Source organism: Symphalangus syndactylus, chromosome 19 (assembly GCF_028878055.3).
Source record: "Symphalangus syndactylus isolate Jambi chromosome 19, NHGRI_mSymSyn1-v2.1_pri, whole genome shotgun sequence".
NCBI classification, from domain to species: Eukaryota; Metazoa; Chordata; class Mammalia; order Primates; family Hylobatidae; genus Symphalangus; species Symphalangus syndactylus.
Genome location: NC_072434.2, coordinates 97,114,199 through 97,137,468, shown reverse-complemented (window position 1 = coordinate 97,137,468; position 23,270 = coordinate 97,114,199).

Sequence of the window (23,270 nt, the reverse complement as noted above, 5' to 3'; positions counted from 1 at the left end):
AAAAGTAAGGTTCAACTCTGTTAGTTGAATGCACAGAACAGAAAGAAGTTTCATACAATGCTTCTGTGTAGTTTATATTTGAACATATTCTTTTTTCCACTATTACCCACTTAGCGGTACGAATTTCCAGTTGCATTTTCTACAGACAGAGTGTTTCAAAACTGCTCAATCAAAAGTATGGTTTAACTCTGTTAGCTGAATGCTCAGATCAGAAAGAAGTTTCACAGAATGCTTCTGTGTAGTTTATATTTGAATATATTCCTTTTTCCACTACTACGCTCTTACCGCTCCAAGTGTCCAGTTGCATTTTCAACAGAAAGAGTGTTCAGATCTGCTCAATCAAAAGTATGGTTTAACTCTGTTAGCTGAATGCACAGATCAGAAAGAAGTTTCACCGAATGATTCTGTGTAGTTTATATTTGAAGACATTCCTTTTTCCACTATTACCCTCTTAGCGCTCCGAATCTCCACTTGCATTTTCTACAAAAAGAGTGTTTCATAACTGCTCAATCAAAAATATGTTTTATCTCTGTTAACTGAATTTACAGATCAGAAATAAGTTTCACAGAATGCATCTGTGTAGTTTTTATTTGAAGATATTCTTTTTTCCAATGTAGGCCTCTTAGCGCTTAGCATGTCCAATTGCAGTTTCTACACAAAGAGTGTTTCAGAACGGCTCAATCAAAAGTAAGGTTCAACTCTGTTAGTTGAATGCACAGAACAGAAAGAATTTTCACAGAATGCTACTGTGTAGTTTATATTTGAATATATTCCTTTTTCCACTATTACCCTCTTAGCGCTCCGAATGTCCACTTGCATTTTCTACAGAAAGAGTGTTCAGAACTGCGCAATCAAAAGTATGGTTTAACTCTGTTAGCTTAATGAACATATCAGAAATAAGTTTCACAAAATGCTTCTGTGTAGTTTTTATTTGAAGATATTATTTTTCCCAATAGAGGCCTCTTAGCGCTCAGAATGTCCAATTGCAGTTTCTACAGAAAGAGTGTTTCAGAAAGGCTCAATCAAATGTAAGGTTCAACTCTGTTAGTTGAATGCACAGAACAGAAAGAAGTTTCATACAATGCTTCTGTGTAGTTTATATTTGAACATATTCTTTTTTCCACTATTACCCACTTAGCGCTACGAATGTCCAGTTGCATTTTCTACAGACAGAGTGTTTCAAAACTGCTCAATCATAAGTATGGTTTAACTCTGTTAGCTGAATGCTCAGATCAGAAAGAAGTTTCACAGAATGCTTCTGTGTAGTTTATATTTGAATATATTCCTTTTTCCACTACTACTCTCTTAGCGCTCCAAATGTCCAGTTGCATTTTCTACAGAAAGAGTGTTCAGATCTGCTCAATCAAAAGTATGGTTTAACTCTGTTAGCTGAATGCACAGACCAGAAAGAAGTTTCACAGAATGATTCTGTGTAGTTTATATTTGGAGACATTCCTTTTTCCACTATTACCCTCTTAGCGCTCCGAATCTCCACTTGCATTTTCTACAGAAAGAGTGTGTCAGAACGGCTCAAACAAAACTAAGGTTCAACTCTTTTAGTTGAACAAACAGAGCAGAAAGTAGTTTCACACAATTCTTCTGTGTAGTTTTTATTTGTAGACATTCTTTTTCCCAATATAGGCCTCTTAGCGCTCAGAATGTCCAATTGAAGTTTCTACAGAAGGAGTGTTTCAGAACGGCTCAATCAAAAGTAAGGTTCAACTCTGTTAGTTGAATGCACAGAACAGAAAGAAGTTTCATAAAATGCTTCTGTATAGTTTATATTTGAACATATTCTTTTTTCCACTATTACCCACTTAGCGGTACGAATGTCCAGTTGCATTTTCTACAGACAGAGAGTTTCAAAACTGCTCAATCAAAAGTATGGTTTAACTCTGTTAGCTGAATGCTCAGATAAGAAAGAAGTTTCACAGAATGCTTCTGTGTAGTTTATATTTGAATATATTCCTTTTTCCACTACTACGCTCTTAGCGCTCAAAATGTCCAGTTGCATTTTCTACAGAAAGAGTGTTCAGATCTGCTCAATCAAAAGTATGGTTTAACTCTGTTAGCTGAATGCACAGATCAGAAAGAAGTTTCACCGAATGATTCTGTTTAGTTTATATTTGAAGACATTCCTTTTTCCACTGTTACCCTCTTAGCGCTCCGAATCTCCACTTGCATTTTCTACAAAAAGAGTGTTTCATAACTGCTCAATCAAAAATATGTTTTATATTTGTTAACTGAATTTACAGATCAGAAATAAGTTTCACAGAATGCATCTGTGTAGTTTTTATTTGAAGATATTCTTTTTCCCAATGTAGGCCTCTTAGCGCTTAGCATGTCCAATTGCAGTTACTACAGAAAGAGTGTTTCAGAACGGCTCAATCAAAAGTAAGGTTCAACTCTGTTAGTTGAATGCACAGAACAGAAAGAATTTTCACAGAATGCTACTGTGTAGTTTATATTTGAATATATTCCTTTTTCCACTATTACCCTCTTAGCGCTCCGAATGTCCACTTGCATTTTCTACAGAAAGAGTGTTCAGAACTGCGCAATCAAAAGTATGGTTTAACTCTGTCAGCTTAATGAACATATCAGAAATAAGTTTCACACAATGCTTCTGTGTAGTTTTTATTTGAAGATATTATTTTTCCCAATAGAGGCCTCTTAGCGCTCAGAATGTCCAATTGCAGTTTCTACAGAAAGAGTGTTTCAGAAAGGCTCAATCAAAAGTAAGGTTCAACTCTGTTAATTGAATGCACAGAACAGAAAGAAGTTTCATACAATGCTTCTGTGTAGTTTATATTTGAACATATTCTTTTTTCCACTATTACCCACTTAGCGCTACGAATGTCCAGTTGCATTTTCTACAGACAGAGTGTTTCAAAACTGCTCAATCAAAAGTATGGTTTAACTCTGTTAGCTGAATGCTCAGATCAGAAATAAGTTTCACAGAATGCTTCTGTGTAGTTTATATTTGAATATATTCCTTTTTCCACTACTACTCTCTTAGCGCTCCAAATGTCCAGTTGCATTTTCTACAGAAAGAGTGTTCAGATCTGCTCAATCAAAAGTATGGTTTAACTCTGTTAGCTGAATGCACAGATCAGAAAGAAGTTTCACAGAATGATTCTGTGTAGTTTATATTTGGAGACATTCCTTTTTCCACTATTACCCTTTTAGCGCTCCGAATCTCCACTTGCATTTTCTACAGAAAGAGTGTTTCAGAACGGCTCAATCAACACTAAGGTTCAACTCTTTTAGTTGAACAAACAGAACAGAAAGAAGCTTCACACAATTCTTCTGTGTAGTTTTTATTTGTAGACATTCTTTTTCCCAATATAGGCCTCTTAGCGCTCAGAATGTCCAATTGCAGTTTCTACAGAAAGAGTGTTTCAGAACGGCTCAATCAAAAGTAAGGTTCAACTCTGTTAGTTGAATGCACAGAACAGAAAGAAGTTTCATACAATGCTTCTGTGTAGTTTATATTTGAACATATTCTTTTTTCCACTATTACCCACTTAGCGCTACGAATGTCCAGTTGCATTTTCTACAGACAGAGTGTTTCAAAACTGCTCAATCAAAAGTATGGTTTAACTCTGTTAGCTGAATGCTCAGATCAGAAAGAAGTTTCACAGAATGCTTCTGTGTAGTTTATATTTGAATATATTCCTTTTTCCACTACTACGCTCTTACCGCTCCAAATGTCCAGTTGCATTTTCAACAGAAAGAGTGTTCAGATCTGCTCAATCAAAAGTATGGTTTAACTCTGTTAGCTGAATGCACAGATCAGAAAGAAGTTTCACCGAATGATTCTGTGTAGTTTATATTTGAAGACATTACTTTTTCCACTATTACCCTCTTAGGGCTCCGAATCTCCACTTGCATTTTCTACAAAAAGAGTGTTTCATAACTGCTCAATCAAAAATATGTTTTATCTCTGTTAACTGAATTTACAGATCAGAAATAAGTTTCACAGAGTGCATCTGTGTAGTTTATATTTCAAGATATTTTTTTCCCAATGTAGGCCTCTTAGCGCTTAGCATGTCCAATTGCAGTTTCTACAGAAAGAGTGTTTCAGAACGGCTCAATCAAAAGTAAGGTTCAACTCTGTTAGTTGAATGCACAGAACAGAAAGAATTTTCACAGAATGCTACTGTGTAGTTTATATTTGAATATATTCCTTTTTCCACTATTACCCTCTTAGCGCTCCGAATGTCCACTTGGATTTTCTACAGAAAGAGTGTTCAGAACTGCGCAATCAAAAGTATGGTTTAACTCTGTTAGCTTAATGAACATATCAGAAATAAGTTTCACACAATGCTTCTGTGTAGTTTTTGTTTGAAGATATTATTTTTCCCAATAGAGGCCTCTTAGCGCTCAGAATGTCCAATTGCAGTTTCTACAGAAAGAGTGTTTCAGAACGGCTCAATCAAAACTAAGGTTCAACTCTTTTAGTTGAACAAACAGAACAGAAAGAAGTTTCACACAATTCTTCTGTTTAGTTTTTATTTGTAGACATTCTTTTTCCCAATATAGGCCTCTTAGCGCTCAGAATGTCCAATTGCAATTTCTACAGAAAGAGTGTTTCAGAACGGCTCAATCAAAAGTAAGGTTCAACACTGTTAGTTGAATGCACAGAACAGAAAGTAGTTTCATACAATGCTTCTGTGTAGTTTATATTTGAACATATTCTTTTTTCCACTATTACCCACTTAACGCTACGAATGTCCAGTTGCATTTTCTACAGAGTGTTTCAAAACTGCTCAATCAAAAGTATGGTTTAACTCTGTTAGCTGAATGCTCAGATCAGAAAGAAGTTTCACAGAATGCTTCTGTGTAGTTTATATTTGAATATATTCCTTTTTCCACTACTACTCTCTTAGCGCTCCAAATGTCCAGTTGCATTTTCTACAGAAAGAGTGTTCAGATCTGCTCAATCAAAAGTATGGTTTAACCCTGTTAGCTGAATGCACAGATCAGAAAGAAGTTTCACAGAATGATTCTGTGTAGTTTATATTTGGTGACATTCCTTTTTCCACTATTACCCTCTTAGCGCTCCGAATCTCCACTTGCATTTTCTACAGAAAGAGTGTTTCAGAACGGCTTAATCAAAACTAAGGTTCAACTCTTTTAGTTGAACAAACAGAACAGAAAGAAGTTTCACAAAATTCTTCTGTGTAGTTTTTATTTGTAGACATTCTTTTTCCCAATATAGGCCTCTTAGCGCTCAGAATGTCCAATTGCAGTTTCTACAGAAAGAGTGTTTCAGAACGGCTCAATCAAAAGTAAGGTTCAACTCTGTTAGTTGAATGCACAGAACAGAAAGAAGTTTCATACAATGCTTCTGTGTAGTTTATATTTGAACATATTCTTTTTTCCACTATTACCCACTTAGCGCTACGAATGTCCAGTTGCATTTTCTACAGACAGAGTGTTTCAAAACTGCTCAATCAAAGTATGGTTTAACTCTGTTAGCTGAATGCTCAGATCAGGAAGAAGTTTCACAGAATGCTTCTGTGTAGTTTATATTTGAATATATTCCTTTTTCCACTACTACGCTCTTAGCGCTCCAAATGTCCAGTTGCATTTTCTACAGAAAGAGTGTTCAGATCTGCTCAATCAAAAGTATGGTTTAACTCTGTTAGCTGAATGCACAGATCAGAAAGAAGTTTCACCGAATGATTCTGTGTAGTTTATATTTGAAGACATTCCTTTTTCCACTATTACCCTCTTAGCGCTCCGAATCTCCACTTGCATTTTCTACAAATAGAGTGTTTCATAACTGCTCAATCAAAAATATGTTTTATCTCTGTTAACTGAATTTACAGATCAGAAATAAGTTTCACAGAATGCATCTGTGTAGTTTTTATTTGAAGATATTCTTTTTCCCAATGTAGGCCTCTTAGCGCTTAGCATGTCCAATTGCAGTTTCTACACAAAGAGAGTTTCAGAACGGCTCAATCAAAAGTAAGGTTCAACTCTGTTAGCTGAATGCACAGAACAGAAAGAGTTTTCACAGAATGCTACTGTGTAGTTTATATTTGAATATATTCCTTTTTCCACTATTACCCTCTTAGCGCTCCGAATCTCCACTTGCATTTTCTACAGAAAGAGTGTTCAGAACTGCGCAATCAAAAGTATGGTTTAACTCTGTTAGCTTAATGAACATATCAGAAATAAGTTTCACACAATGCTTCTGTGTAGTTTTTATTTGAAGATATTATTTTTCCCAATAGAGGCCTCTTAGCGCTCAGAATGTCCAATTGCAGTTTCTACAGAAAGAGTGTTTCAGAAAGGCTCAATCAAAAGTAAGGTTCAACTCTGTTAGTTGAATGCACAGAACAGAAAGAAGTTTCATACAATGCTTCTGTGTAGTTTATATTTGAACATATTATTTTTTCCACTATTACCCACTTAGCGCTACGAATGTCCAGTTGCATTTTCCACAGACAGAGTGTTTCAAAACTGCTCAATCAAAAGTATGGTTTAACTCTGTTAGCTGAATGCTCAGTTCAGAAAGAAGTTTCACAGAATGCTTCTGTGTAGTTTATATTTGAATATATTCCTTTTTCCACTACTACTCTCTTAGCGCTCCAAATGTCCAGTTGCATTTTCTACAGAAAGAGTGTTCAGATCTGCTCAATCAAAAGTATGGTTTAACTCTGTTAGCTGAATGCACAGATCAGAAAGAAGTTTCACAGAATGATTCTGTGTAGTTTATATTTGGAGACATTCCTTTTTCCACTATTACCCTCTTAGCGCTCGGAATCTCCACTTGCATTTCCTACAGAAAGAGTGTTTCAGAACGGCTCAATCAAAACTAAGGTTCAACTCTTTTAGTTGAACAAACAGAACAGAAAGAAGTTTCACACAATTCTTCTGTGTAGTTTTTATTTGTAGACATTCTTTTTCCCAATATAGGCCTCTTAGCGCTCAGAATGTCCAATTGCAGTTTCTACAGAAAGAGTATTTCAGAACGGCTCTATCAAATGTAAGGTTCAACTCTGTTAGTTGAATGCACAGAACAGAAAGAGGTTTCATACAATGCTTCTGTGTAGTTTATATTTGAACATATTCTTTTTTCCACTATTACCCACTTAGCGCTACGAATGTCCAGTTGCATTTTCTACAGACAGAGTGTTTCAAAACTGCTCAATCAAAAGTATGGTTTAACTCTGTTAGCTGAATGCTCAGATCAGAAAGAAGTTTCACAGAATGCTTCTGTGTAGTTTATATTTGAATATATTCCTTTTTCCACTAATACGCTCTTAGCGCTCCAAATGTCCAGTTGCATTTTCAACAGAAAGAGTGTTCAGATCTGCTCAATCAAAAGTATGGTTTAACTCTGTTAGCTGAATGCACAGATCAGAAAGAAATTTCACCGAATGATTCTGTGTAGTTTATATTTGAAGACATTCCTTTTTCCACTATTACCCTCTTAGCGCTCCGAATCTCCACTTGCATTTTCTACAAAAAGAGTGTTTCATAACTGCTCAATCAAAAATATGTTTTATCTCTGTTAACTGAATTTACAGATCAGAAATAAGTTTCACAGAATGCATCTGTGTAGTTTTTATTTGAAGATATTCTTTTTCCCAATGTAGGCCTCTTAGCGCTTAGCATGTCCAATTGCAGTTTCTACAGAAACAGTGTTTCAGAACGGCTCAATCAAAAGTAAGGTTCAACTCTGTTAGTTGAATGCACAGAACAGAAAGAATTTTCACAGAATGCTACTGTGTAGTTTATATTTGAATATATCCCTTTTTCCACTATTACCCTCTTAGCGCTCCGAATGTCCACTTGCATTTTCTACAGAAAGAGTGTTCAGAACTGCGCAATCAAAAGTATGTTTTAACTCTGTTAGCTTAATGAACATATCAGAAATAAGTTTCACACAATGCTTCTGTGTAGTTTTTATTTGAAGATATTATTTTTCCCAATAGAGGCCTCTTAGCGCTCAGAATGTCCAATTGCAGTTTCTACAGAAAGAGTGTTTCAGAAAGGCTCAATCAAAAGTAAGGTTCAACTCTGTTAGTTGAATGCACAGAACAGAAAGAAGTTTCATGCAATGCTTCTGTGTAGTTTATATTTGAACATATTCTTTTTTCCACTATTACCTACTTAGCGCTACGAATGTCCAGTTGCATTTTCTACAGACAGAGTGTTTCAAAACTGCTCAATCAAAAGTATGGTTTAACTCTGTTAGCTGAATGCTCAGATCAGAAAGAAGTTTCACAGAATGCTTCTGTGTAGTTTATATTTGAATATATTCCTTTTTCCACTACTACTCTCGTAGCGCTCCAAATGTCCTGTTGCATTTTCTACAGAAAGAGTGTTCAGATCTGCTCAATCAAAAGTATGGTTTAACTCTGTTAGCTGAATGCACAGATCAGAAAGAAGTTTCACAGAATGATTCTGTGTAGTTTATATTTGGAGACATTCCTTTTTCCACTATTACCCTCTTAGCGCTCCGAATCTCCACTTGCATTTTCTACAGAAAGAGTGTTTCAGAACGGCTCAATCAAAACTAAGGTTCAACTCTTTTAGTTGAACAAACAGAAAAGAAAGAAGTTTCACACAATTCTTCTGTGTAGTTTTTATTTGTAGACATTCTTTTTCCCAATATAGGCCTCTTAGCGCTCAGAATGTCCAATTGCAGTTTCTACAGAAAGAGTGTTTCAGAACGGCTCAATCAAAAGTAAGGTTCAACTCTGTTAGTTGAATGCACAGAACAGAAAGATGTTTCATACAATGCTTCTGTGTAGTTTATATTTGAACATATTCTCTTTTCCACTATTACCCACTTAGCGCTACGAATGTCCAGTTGCATTTTCTACAGACAGAGTGTTTCAAAACTGCTCAATCAAAAGTATGGTTTAACTCTGTTAGCTGTATGCTCAGATCAGAAAGAAGTTTCACAGAATGCTTCTGTGTAGTTTATATTTGAATATATTACTTTTTCCACTACTACGCTCTTAGCGCTCAAAATGTCCAGTTGCATTTTCAACAGAAAGAGTGTTCAGATCTGCTCAATCAAAAGTATGGTTTAACTCTGTTAGCTGAATGCACAGATCAGAAAGAAGTTTCACCGAATGATTCTGTGTAGTTTATATTTGAAGACATTCCTTTTTCCACTATTACCCACTTAGCGCTCCGAATCTCCACTTGCATTTTCTACAAAAAGAGTGTTTCATAACTGCTGAATCAAAAATATGTTTTATCTCTGTTAACTGAATTTACAGATCAGAAATAAGTTTCACAGAATGCATCTGTGTAGTTTTTATTTGAAGATATTCTTTTTCCCAATGTAGGCCTCTTAGCGCTTAGCATGTCCAATTGCAGTTTCTACAGAAAGAGAGTTTCAGAACGGCTCAATCAAAAGTAAGGTTCAACTCTGTTAGCTGAATGCACAGAACAGAAAGAGTTTTCACAGAATGCTACTGTGTAGTTTATATTTGAATATATTCCTTTTTCCACTATTACCCTCTTAGAGCTCCGAATGTCCACTTGCATTTTCTACAGAAAGAGTGTTCAGAACTGCGCAATCAAAAGTATGGTTTAACTCTGTTAGCTTAATGAACATATCAGAAATAAATTTCACACAATGCTTCTGTGTAGTTTTTATTTGAAGATATTATTTTTCCCAAAAGAGGCCTCTTAGCGCTCAGAATGTCCAATTGCAGTTTCTACAGAAAGAGTGTTTCAGAAAGGCTCAATCAAAAGTAAGGTTCAACTCTGTTAGTTGAATGCACAGAACAGAAAGAAGTTTCATACAATGCTTCTGTGTAGTTTATATTTGAACATATTCTTTTTTCCACTATTACCCACTTAGCGTTACGAATGTCCAGTTGCATTTTCCACAGACAGAGTGTTTCAAAACTGCTCAATCAAAAGTATGGTTTAACTCTGTTAGCTGAATGCTCAGTTCAGAAAGAAGTTTCACAGAATGCTTCTGTGTAGTTTATATTTGAATATATTCCTTTTTCCACTACTACTCTCTTAGCGCTCCAAATGTCCAGTTGCATTTTCTACAGAAAGAGTGTTCAGATCTGCTCAATCAAAAGTATGGTTTAACTCTGTTAGCTGAATGCACAGATCAGAAAGAAGTTTCACAGAATGATTCTGTGTAGTTTATATTTGGAGACATTCCTTTTTCCACTATTACCCTCTTAGCGCTCGGAATCTCCACTTGCATTTTCTACAGAAAGAGTGTTTCAGAACGGCTCAATCAAAACTAAGGTTCAACTCTTTTAGTTGAACAAACAGAACAGAAAGAAGTTTCACACAATTCTTCTGTGTAGTTTTTATTTGTAGACATTCTTTTTCCCAATATAGGCCCCTTAGCGCTCAGAATGTCCAATTGCAGTTTCTACAGAAAGAGTGTTTCAGAACGGCTCAATCAAAAGTAAGGTTCAACTCTGTTAGTTGAATGCACAGAACAGAAAGAAGTTTCATACAATGCTTCTGTGTAGTTTATATTTGAACATATTCTTTTTTCCACTATTACCCACTTAGCGCTACGAATGTCCAGTTGCATTTTCTACACACAGAGTGTTTCAAAACTGCTCAATCAAAAGTATGGTTTATCTCTGTTAGCTGAATGCTCAGATCAGAAAGAAGTTTCACAGAATGCTTCTGTGTAGTTTATATTTGAATATATTCCTTTTTCCACTACTACGCTCTTAGCGCTCCAAATGTCCAGTTGCATTTTCAACAGAAAGAGTTTTCAGATCTGCTCAATCAAAAGTATGGTTTAACTCTGTTAGCTGAATGCACAGATCAGAAAGAAGTTTCACCGAATGATTCTGTGTAGTTTATATTTGAAGACATTCCTTTTTCCACTATTACACTCTTAGCGCTCCGAATCTCCACTTGCATTTTCTACAAAAAGAGTGTTTCATAACTGCTCAATCAAAAATATGTTTTATCTCTGTTAACTGAATTTACAGATCAGAAATAAGTTTCACAGAATGCATCTGTGTAGTTTTTATTTGAAGATATTCTTTTTCCCAATGTAGGCCTCTTAGCGCTTAGCATGTCCAATTGCAGTTTCTACAGAAACAGTGTTTCAGAACGGCTCAATCAAAAGTAAGGTTCAACTCTGTTAGTTGAATGCACAGAACAGAAAGAATTTTCACAGAATGCTACTGTGTAGTTTATATTTGAATATATCCCTTTTTCCACTATTACCCTCTTAGCGCTCCGAATGTCCACTTGCATTTTCTACAGAAAGAGTGTTCAGAACTGCGCAATCAAAAGTATGTTTTAATTCTGTTAGCTTAATGAACATATCAGAAATAAGTTTCACACAATGCTTCTGTGTAGTTTTTATTTGAAGATATTATTTTTCCCAATAGAGGCCTCTTAGCGCTCAGAATGTCCAATTGCAGTTTCTACAGAAAGAGTGTTTCAGAAAGGCTCAATCAAAAGTAAGGTTCAACTCTGTTAGTTGAATGCACAGAACAGAAAGAAGTTTCATACAATGCTTCTGTGTAGTTTATATTTGAACATATTCTTTTTTCCACTATTACCCACTTAGCGCTACGAATGTCCAGTTGCATTTTCTACAGACAGAGTGTTTCATAACTACTCAATCAAAAGTATGGTTTAACTCTGTTAGCTGAATGCTCAGATCAGAAAGAAGTTTCACAGAATGCTTCTGTGTAGTTTATATTTGAATATATTTCTTTTTCCACTACTACGCTCTTAGCGCTCCAAATGTCCAGTTGCATTTTCTACAGAAAGAGTGTTCAGATCTGCTCAATCAAAAGTATGGTTTGACTCTGTTAGCTGAATGCACAGATCAGAAAGAAGTTTCACAGAATGATTCTGTATAGTTTATATTTGGAGACATTCCTTTTTCCACTATTACCCTCTTAGCGCTCCGAATCTCCACTTGAAATTTTCTACAGAAAGAGTGTTTCAGAACGGGTAATCAAAACTAAAGTTCAACTCTTTTAGTTGAACAAACAGAACAGAAAGAAGTTTCACACAATTCTTCTGTGTAGTTTTTATTTGTAGACATTCTTTTTCCCAATATAGGCCTCTTAGCGCTCAGAATGTCCAATTGCAGTTTCTACATAAAGAGTGTTTCAGAACGGCTCAATCAAAAGTAAGGTTCAACTGTTAGTTGAATGCACAGAACAGAAAGAAGTTTCATACAATGCTTCTGTGTAGTTTATATTTGAACATATTCTTTTTTCCACTATTACCCACTTAGCGCTACGAATGTCCAGTTGCATTTTCTACAGACAGAGTGTTTCAAATCTGCTCAATCAAAAGTATGGTTTAACTCTGTTAGCTGAATGCTCAGATCAGAAAGAAGTTTCACCGAATGATTCTGTGTAGTTTATATTTGAAGACATTCCTTTTTCCACTGTTACCCTCTTAGCGCTCCGAATCTCCACTTGCATTTTCTACAAAAAGAGTGTTTCATAACTGCTCAATCAAAAATATGTTTTATATCTGTTAACTGAATATACAGATCAGAAATAAGTTTCACAGAATGCATCTGTGTAGTTTTTATTTGAAGATACTCTTTTTCCCAATGTAGGCCTCTTAGCGCTTAGCATGTCCAATTGCAGTTACTACAGAAAGAGTGTTTCAGAACGGCTCAATCAAAAGTAAGGTTCAACTCTGTCAGTTGAATGCACAGAACAGAAAGAATTTTCACAGAATGCTACTGTGTAGTTTATATTTGAATATATTCCTTTTTCCACTATTACCCTCTTAGCGCTCCGAATGTCCACTTGCATTTTCTACAGAAAGAGTGTTCAGAACTGCGCAATCAAAAGTATGGTTTAACTCTGTTAGCTTAATGAACATATCAGAAATAAGTTTCACAAAATGCTTCTGTGTAGTTTTTATTTGAAGATATTATTTTTCCCAATAGAGGCCTCTTAGCGCTCAGAATGTCCAATTGCAGTTTCTACAGAAAGAGTGTTTCAGAAAGGCTCAATCAAAAGTAAGGTTCAACTCTGTTAGTTGAATGCACAGAACAGAAAGAAGTTTCATAAAATGCTTCTGTGTAGTTTATATTTGAACATATTCTTTTTTCCACTATTACCCACTTAGCGCTAGGAATGTCCAGTTGCATTTTCTACAGACAGAGTGTTTCAAAACTGCTCAATCATAAGTATGGTTTAACTCTGTTAGCTGAATGCTCAGATCAGAAAGAAGTTTCACAGAATGCTTCTGTGTAGTTTATATTTGAATATATTCCTTTTTCCACTACTACTCTCTTAGCGCTCCAAATGTCCAGTTGCATTTTCTACAGAAAGAGTGTTCAGATCTGCTCAATCAAAAGTATGGTTTAACTCTGTTAGCTGAATGCACAGACCAGAAAGAAGTTTCACAGAATGATTCTGTGTAGTTTATATTTGGAGACATTCCTTTTTCCACTATTACCCTCTTAGCGCTCCGAATCTCCACTTGCATTTTCTACAGAAAGAGTGTGTCAGAACGGCTCAAACAAAACTAAGATTCAACTCTTTTAGTTGAACAAACAGAGCAGAAAGAAGTTTCACACAATTCTTCTGTGTAGTTTTTATTTGTAGACATTCATTTTCCCAATATAGGCCTCTTAGCCCTCAGAATGTCCAATTGCAGTTTCTACAGAAAGAGTGTTTCAGAACGGCTCAATCAAAAGTAAGGTTCAACTCTGTTAGTTGAATGCACAGAACAGAAAGAAGTTTCATACAATGCTTCTGTGTAGTTTATATTTGAACATATTCTTTTTTCCACTATTACCCACTTAGTGCTACGAATGTCCAGTTGCATTTTCTACAGACAGAGTGTCTCAAAACTGCTCAATCAAAAGTATGGTTTAACTCTGTTAGCTGAATGCTCAGATCAGAAAGAAGTTTCACAGAATGCTTCTGTGTAGCTTATATTTGAATATATTCCTTTTTCCACTACTACCCTCTTAGCGCTCCGAATCTCCACTTGCATTTTCTACAGAAAGAGTGTTTCAGAACGGCTCAATCAAAACTAAGGTTCAACTCTTTTAGTTGAACAAACAGAACAGAAAGAAGTTTCACACAATTCTTCTGTGTAGTTTTTATTTGTAGACATTCGTTTTCCCAATATAGGCCTCTTAGCGCTCAGAATGTCCAATTGCAGTTTCTACAGAAGGAGTGTTTCAGAACGGCTCAATCAAAAGTAAGGTTCAACTCTGTTAGTTGAATGCACAGAACAGAAAGAAGTTTCATAAAATGCTTCTGTATAGTTTATATTTGAACATATTCTTTTTTCCACTATTACCCACTTAGCGCTACGAATGTCCAGTTGCATTTTCTACAGACAGAGAGTTTCAAAACTGCTCAATCAAAAGTATGGTTTAACTCTGTTAGCTGAATGCTCAGATAAGAAAGAAGTTTCACAGAATGCTTCTGTGTAGTTTATATTTGAATATATTCCTTTTTCCACTACTACGCTCTTAGCGCTCAAAATGTCCAGTTGCATTTTCTACAGAAAGAGTGTTCAGATCTGCTCAATCAAAAGTATGGTTTAACTCTGTTAGCTGAATGCACAGATCAGAAAGAAGTTTCACCGAATGATTCTGTGTAGTTTATATTTGAAGACATTCCTTTTTCCACTGTTACCCTCTTAGCGCTCCGAATCTCCACTTGCATTTTCTACAAAAAGAGTGTTTCATAACTGCTCAATCAAAAATATGTTTTATATCTGTTAACTGAATTTACAGATCAGAAATAAGTTTCACAGAATGCATCTGTGTAGTTTTTATTTGAAGATACTCTTTTTCCCAATGTAGGCCTCTTAGCGCTTAGCATGTCCAATTGCAGTTACTACAGAAAGAGTGTTTCAGAACGGCCCAATCAAAAGTAAGGTTCAACTCTGTTAGTTGAATGCACAGAACAGAAAGAATTTTCACAGAATGCTACTGTGTAGTTTATATTTGAATATATTCCTTTTTCCACTATTACCCTCTTAGCGCTCCGAATGTCCACTTGCATTTTCTACAGAAAGAGTGTTCAGAAATGCGCAATCAAAAGTATGGTTTAACTCTGTTAGCTTAATGAACATATCAGAAATAAGTTTCACACAATGCTTCTGTGTAGTTTTTATTTGAAGATATTATTTTTCCCAATAGAGGCCTCTTAGCGCTCAGAATGTCCAATTGCAGTTTCTATAGAAAGAGTGTTTCAGAACGGCTCAATCAAAAGTAAGGTTCAACTCTGTTAGTTGAATGCACAGAACAGAAAGAAGTTTCATACAATGCTTCTGTGTAGTTTATATTTGAACATATTCTTTTTTCCACTATTACCCACTTAGCGCTACGAATGTCCAGTTGCATTTCCTACAGACAGAGTGTTTCAAAACTGCTCAATCAAAAGTATGGTTTAACTCTGTTAGCTGAATGCTCAGATCAGAAAGAAGTTTCACAGAATGCTTCTGTGTAGTTTATATTTGAATATATTCCTTTTTCCACTACTACTCTCTTAGCGCTCCAAATGTCCAGTTGCATTTTCTACAGAAAGAGTGTTCAGATCTGCTCAATCAAAAGTATGGTTTAACTCTGTTAGCTGAATGCACAGATCAGAAAGAAGTTTCACAGAATGATTCTGTGTAGTTTATATTTGGAGACATTCCTTTTTCCACTATTACCCTCTTAGCGCTCCGAATCTCCACTTGCATTTTCTACAGAAAGAGTGTTTCAGAACGGCTCAATCAAAACTAAGGTTCAACTATTTTAGTTGAACAAACAGAACAGAAAGAAGTTTCACACAATTCTTCTGTGTAGTTTTTATTTGTAGACATTCTTTTTCCCAATATAGGCCTCTTAGCGCTCAGATTGTCCAATTGCAGTTTCTACAGAAAGAGTGTTTCAGAACGGCTCAATCAAAAGTAAGGTTCAACTCTGTTAGTTGAATGCACAGAACAGAAAGAAGTTTCATACAATGCTTCTGTGTAGTTTATATTTGAACATATTCTTTTTTCCACTATTACCCACTTAGCGGTACGAATTTCCAGTTGCATTTTCTACAGACAGAGTGTTTCAAAACTGCTCAATCAAAAGTATGGTTTAACTCTGTTAGCTGAATGCTCAGATCAGAAAGAAGTTTCACAGAATGCTTCTGTGTAGTTTATATTTGAATATATTCCTTTTTCCACTACTACGCTCTTACCGCTCCAAGTGTCCAGTTGCATTTTCAACAGAAAGAGTGTTCAGATCTGCTCAATCAAAAGTATGGTTTAACTCTGTTAGCTGAATGCACAGATCAGAAAGAAGTTTCACCGAATGATTCTGTGTAGTTTATATTTGAAGACATTCCTTTTTCCACTATTACCCTCTTAGCGCTCCGAATCTCCACTTGCATTTTCTACAAAAAGAGTGTTTCATAACTGCTCAATCAAAAATATGTTTTATCTCTGTTAACTGAATTTACAGATCAGAAATAAGTTTCACAGAATGCATCTGTGTAGTTTTTATTTGAAGATATTCTTTTTTCCAATGTAGGCCTCTTAGCGCTTAGCATGTCCAATTGCAGTTTCTACACAAAGAGTGTTTCAGAACGGCTCAATCAAAAGTAAGGTTCAACTCTGTTAGTTGAATGCACAGAACAGAAAGAATTTTCACAGAATGCTACTGTGTAGTTTATATTTGAATATATTCCTTTTTCCACTATTACCCTCTTAGCGCTCCGAATGTCCACTTGCATTTTCTACAGAAAGAGTGTTCAGAACTGCGCAATCAAAAGTATGGTTTAACTCTGTCAGCTTAATGAACATATCAGAAATAAGTTTCACACAATGCTTCTGTGTAGTTTTTATTTGAAGATATTATTTTTCCCAATAGAGGCCTCTTAGCGCTCAGAATGTCCAATTGCAGTTTCTACAGAAAGAGTGTTTCAGAAAGGCTCAATCAAAAGTAAGGTTCAACTCTGTTAATTGAATGCACAGAACAGAAAGAAGTTTCATACAATGCTTCTGTGTAGTTTATATTTGAACATATTCTTTTTTCCACTATTACCCACTTAGCGCTACGAATGTCCAGTTGCATTTTCTACAGACAGAGTGTTTCAAAACTGCTCAATCAAAAGTATGGTTTAACTCTGTTAGCTGAATGCTCAGATCAGAAATAAGTTTCACAGAATGCTTCTGTGTAGTTTATATTTGAATATATTCCTTTTTCCACTACTACTCTCTTAGCGCTCCAAATGTCCAGTTGCATTTTCTACAGAAAGAGTGTTCAGATCTGCTCAATCAAAAGTATGGTTTAACTCTGTTAGCTGAATGCACAGATCAGAAAGAAGTTTCACAGAATGATTCTGTGTAGTTTATAGTTGGAGACATTCCTTTTTCCACTATTACCCTTTTAGCGCTCCGAATCTCCACTTGCATTTTCTACAGAAAGAGTGTTTCAGAACGGCTCAATCAACACTAAGGTTCAACTCTTTTAGTTGAACAAACAGAACAGAAAGAAGCTTCACACAATTCTTCTGTGTAGTTTTTATTTGTAGACATTCTTTTTCCCAATATAGGCCTCTTAGCGCTCAGAATGTCCAATTGCAGTTTCTACAGAAAGAGTGTTTCAGAACGGCTCAATCAAAAGTAAGGTTCAACTCTGTTAGTTGAATGCACAGAACAGAAAGAAGTTTCATACAATGCTTCTGTGTAGTTTATATTTGAACATATTCTTTTTTCCACTATTACCCACTTAGCGCTACGAATGTCCAGTTGCATTTTCTACAGACAGAGTGTTTCAAAACTGCTCAATCAAAAGTATGGTTTAACTCTGTTAGCTGAATGCTCAGATCAGAAAGAAGTTTCACAGAATGCTTCTGTGTAGTTTATATTTGAATATATTCCTTTTTCCACTACTACGCTCTTACCGCTCCAAATGTCCAGTTGCATTTTCAACAGAAAGAGTGTTCAGATCTGCTCAATCAAAAGTATGGTTTAACTCTGTTAGCTGAATGCACAGATCAGAAAGAAGTTTCACCGAATGATTCTGTGTAGTTTATATTTGAAGACATTACTTTTTCCACTATTACCCTCTTAGGGCTCCGAATCTCCACTTGCATTTTCTACAAAAAGAGTGTTTCATAACTGCTCAATCAAAAATATGTTTTATCTCTGTTAACTGAATTTACAGATCAGAAATAAGTTTCACAGAGTGCATCTGTGTAGTTTATATTTCAAGATATTTTTTTCCCAATGTAGGCCTCTTAGCGCTTAGCATGTCCAATTGCAGTTTCTACAGAAAGAGTGTTTCAGAACGGCTCAATCAAAAGTAAGGTTCAACTCTGTTAGTTGAATGCACAGAACAGAAAGAATTTTCACAGAATGCTACTGTGTAGTTTATATTTGAATATATTCCTTTTTCCACTATTACCCTCTTAGCGCTCCGAATGTCCACTTGGATTTTCTACAGAAAGAGTGTTCAGAACTGCGCAATCAAAAGTATGGTTTAACTCTGTTAGCTTAATGAACATATCAGAAATAAGTTTCACACAATGCTTCTGTGTAGTTTTTGTTTGAAGATATTATTTTTCCCAATAGAGGCCTCTTAGCGCTCAGAATGTCCAATTGCAGTTTCTACAGAAAGAGTGTTTCAGAACGGCTCAATCAAAACTAAGGTTCAACTCTTTTAGTTGAACAAACAGAACAGAAAGAAGTTTCACACAATTCTTCTGTTTAGTTTTTATTTGTAGACATTCTTTTTCCCAATATAGGCCTCTTAGCGCTCAGAATGTCCAATTGCAATTTCTACAGAAAGAGTGTTTCAGAACGGCTCAATCAAAAGTAAGGTTCAACACTGTTAGTTGAATGCACAGAACAGAAAGTAGTTTCATACAATGCTTCTGTGTAGTTTATATTTGAACATATTCTTTTTTCCACTATTACCCACTTAACGCTACGAATGTCCAGTTGCATTTTCTACAGAGTGTTTCAAAACTGCTCAATCAAAAGTATGGTTTAACTCTGTTAGCTGAATGCTCAGATCAGAAAGAAGTTTCACAGAATGCTTCTGTGTAGTTTATATTTGAATATATTCCTTTTTCCACTACTACTCTCTTAGCGCTCCAAATGTCCAGTTGCATTTTCTACAGAAAGAGTGTTCAGATCTGCTCAATCAAAAGTATGGTTTAACCCTGTTAGCTGAATGCACAGATCAGAAAGAAGTTTCACAGAATGATTCTGTGTAGTTTATATTTGGTGACATTCCTTTTTCCACTATTACCCTCTTAGCGCTCCGAATCTCCACTTGCATTTTCTACAGAAAGAGTGTTTCAGAACGGCTTAATCAAAACTAAGGTTCAACTCTTTTAGTTGAACAAACAGAACAGAAAGAAGTTTCACAAAATTCTTCTGTGTAGTTTTTATTTGTAGACATTCTTTTTCCCAATATAGGCCTCTTAGCGCTCAGAATGTCCAATTGCAGTTTCTACAGAAAGAGTGTTTCAGAACGGCTCAATCAAAAGTAAGGTTCAACTCTGTTAGTTGAATGCACAGAACAGAAAGAAGTTTCATACAATGCTTCTGTGTAGTTTATATTTGAACATATTCTTTTTTCCACTATTACCCACTTAGCGCTACGAATGTCCAGTTGCATTTTCTACAGACAGAGTGTTTCAAAACTGCTCAATCAAAGTATGGTTTAACTCTGTTAGCTGAATGCTCAGATCAGGAAGAAGTTTCACAGAATGCTTCTGTGTAGTTTATATTTGAATATATTCCTTTTTCCACTACTACGCTCTTAGCGCTCCAAATGTCCAGTTGCATTTTCTACAGAAAGAGTGTTCAGATCTGCTCAATCAAAAGTATGGTTTAACTCTGTTAGCTGAATGCACAGATCAGAAAGAAGTTTCACCGAATGATTCTGTGTAGTTTATATTTGAAGACATTCCTTTTTCCACTATTACCCTCTTAGCGCTCCGAATCTCCACTTGCATTTTCTACAAAAAGAGTGTTTCATAACTGCTCAATCAAAAATATGTTTTATCTCTGTTAACTGAATTTACAGATCAGAAATAAGTTTCACAGAATGCATCTGTGTAGTTTTTATTTGAAGATATTCTTTTTCCCAATGTAGGCCTCTTAGCGCTTAGCATGTCCAATTGCAGTTTCTACACAAAGAGAGTTTCAGAACGGCTCAATCAAAAGTAAGGTTCAACTCTGTTAGCTGAATGCACAGAACAGAAAGAGTTTTCACAGAATGCTACTGTGTAGTTTATATTTGAATATATTCCTTTTTCCACTATTACCCTCTTAGCGCTCCGAATCTCCACTTGCATTTTCTACAGAAAGAGTGTTCAGAACTGCGCAATCAAAAGTATGGTTTAACTCTGTTAGCTTAATGAACATATCAGAAATAAGTTTCACACAATGCTTCTGTGTAGTTTTTATTTGAAGATATTATTTTTCCCAATAGAGGCCTCTTAGCGCTCAGAATGTCCAATTGCAGTTTCTACAGAAAGAGTGTTTCAGAAAGGCTCAATCAAAAGTAAGGTTCAACTCTGTTAGTTGAATGCACAGAACAGAAAGAAGTTTCATACAATGCTTCTGTGTAGTTTATATTTGAACATATTATTTTTTCCACTATTACCCACTTAGCGCTACGAATGTCCAGTTGCATTTTCCACAGACAGAGTGTTTCAAAACTGCTCAATCAAAAGTATGGTTTAACTCTGTTAGCTGAATGCTCAGTTCAGAAAGAAGTTTCACAGAATGCTTCTGTGTAGTTTATATTTGAATATATTCCTTTTTCCACTACTACTCTCTTAGCGCTCCAAATGTCCAGTTGCATTTTCTACAGAAAGAGTGTTCAGATCTGCTCAATCAAAAGTATGGTTTAACTCTGTTAGCTGAATGCACAGATCAGAAAGAAGTTTCACAGAATGATTCTGTGTAGTTTATATTTGGAGACATTCCTTTTTCCACTATTACCCTCTTAGCGCTCGGAATCTCCACTTGCATTTTCTACAGAAAGAGTGTTTCAGAACGGCTCAATCAAAACTAAGGTTCAACTCTTTTAGTTGAACAAACAGAACAGAAAGAAGTTTCACACAATTCTTCTGTATAGTTTTTATTTGTAGACATTCTTTTTCCCAATATAGGCCTCTTAGCGCTCAGAATGTCCAATTGCAGTTTCTACAGAAAGAGTATTTCAGAACGGCTCTATCAAATGTAAGGTTCAACTCTGTTAGTTGAATGCACAGAACAGAAAGAGGTTTCATACAATGCTTCTGTGTAGTTTATATTTGAACATATTCTTTTTTCCACTATTACCCACTTAGCGCTACGAATGTCCAGTTGCATTTTCTACAGACAGAGTGTTTCAAAACTGCTCAATCAAAAGTATGGTTTAACTCTGTTAGCTGAATGCTCAGATCAGAAAGAAGTTTCACAGAATGCTTCTGTGTAGTTTATATTTGAATATATTCCTTTTTCCACTAATACGCTCTTAGCGCTCCAAATGTCCAGTTGCATTTTCAACAGAAAGAGTGTTCAGATCTGCTCAATCAAAAGTATGGTTTAACTCTGTTAGCTGAATGCACAGATCAGAAAGAAATTTCACCGAATGATTCTGTGTAGTTTATATTTGAAGACATTCCTTTTTCCACTATTACCCTCTTAGCGCTCCGAATCTCCACTTGCATTTTCTACAAAAAGAGTGTTTCATAACTGCTCAATCAAAAATATGTTTTATCTCTGTTAACTGAATTTACAGATCAGAAATAAGTTTCACAGAATGCATCTGTGTAGTTTTTATTTGAAGATATTCTTTTTCCCAATGTAGGCCTCTTAGCGCTTAGCATGTCCAATTGCAGTTTCTACAGAAACAGTGTTTCAGAACGGCTCAATCAAAAGTAAGGTTCAACTCTGTTAGTTGAATGCACAGAACAGAAAGAATTTTCACAGAATGCTACTGTGTAGTTTATATTTGAATATATCCCTTTTTCCACTATTACCCTCTTAGCGCTCCGAATGTCCACTTGCATTTTCTACAGAAAGAGTGTTCAGAACTGCGCAATCAAAAGTATGTTTTAACTCTGTTAGCTTAATGAACATATCAGAAATAAGTTTCACACAATGCTTCTGTGTAGTTTTTATTTGAAGATATTATTTTTCCCAATAGAGGCCTCTTAGCGCTCAGAATGTCCAATTGCAGTTTCTACAGAAAGAGTGTTTCAGAAAGGCTCAATCAAAAGTAAGGTTCAACTCTGTTAGTTGAATGCACAGAACAGAAAGAAGTTTCATGCAATGCTTCTGTGTAGTTTATATTTGAACATATTCTTTTTTCCACTATTACCTACTTAGCGCTACGAATGTCCAGTTGCATTTTCTACAGACAGAGTGTTTCAAAACTGCTCAATCAAAAGTATGGTTTAACTCTGTTAGCTGAATGCTCAGATCAGAAAGAAGTTTCACAGAATGCTTCTGTGTAGTTTATATTTGAATATATTCCTTTTTCCACTACTACTCTCGTAGCGCTCCAAATGTCCTGTTGCATTTTCTACAGAAAGAGTGTTCAGATCTGCTCAATCAAAAGTATGGTTTAACTCTGTTAGCTGAATGCACAGATCAGAAAGAAGTTTCACAGAATGATTCTGTGTAGTTTATATTTGGAGACAATCCTTTTTCCACTATTACCCTCTTAGCGCTCCGAATCTCCACTTGCATTTTCTACAGAAAGAGTGTTTCAGAACGGCTCAATCAAAACTAAGGTTCAACTCTTTTAGTTGAACAAACAGAAAAGAAAGAAGTTTCACACAATTCTTCTGTGTAGTTTTTATTTGTAGACATTCTTTTTCCCAATATAGGCCTCTTAGCGCTCAGAATGTCCAATTGCAGTTTCTACAGAAAGAGTGTTTCAGAACGGCTCAATCAAAAGTAAGGTTCAACTCTGTTAGTTGAATGCACAGAACAGAAAGAAGTTTCATACAATGCTTCTGTGTAGTTTATATTTGAACATATTCTCTTTTCCACTATTACCCACTTAGCGCTACGAATGTCCAGTTGCATTTTCTACAGACAGAGTGTTTCAAAACTGCTCAATCAAAAGTATGGTTTAACTCTGTTAGCTGTATGCTCAGATCAGAAAGAAGTTTCACAGAATGCTTCTGTGTAGTTTATATTTGAATATATTACTTTTTCCACTACTACGCTCTTAGCGCTCAAAATGTCCAGTTGCATTTTCAACAGAAAGAGTGTTCAGATCTGCTCAATCAAAAGTATGGTTTAACTCTGTTAGCTGAATGCACAGATCAGAAAGAAGTTTCACCGAATGATTCTGT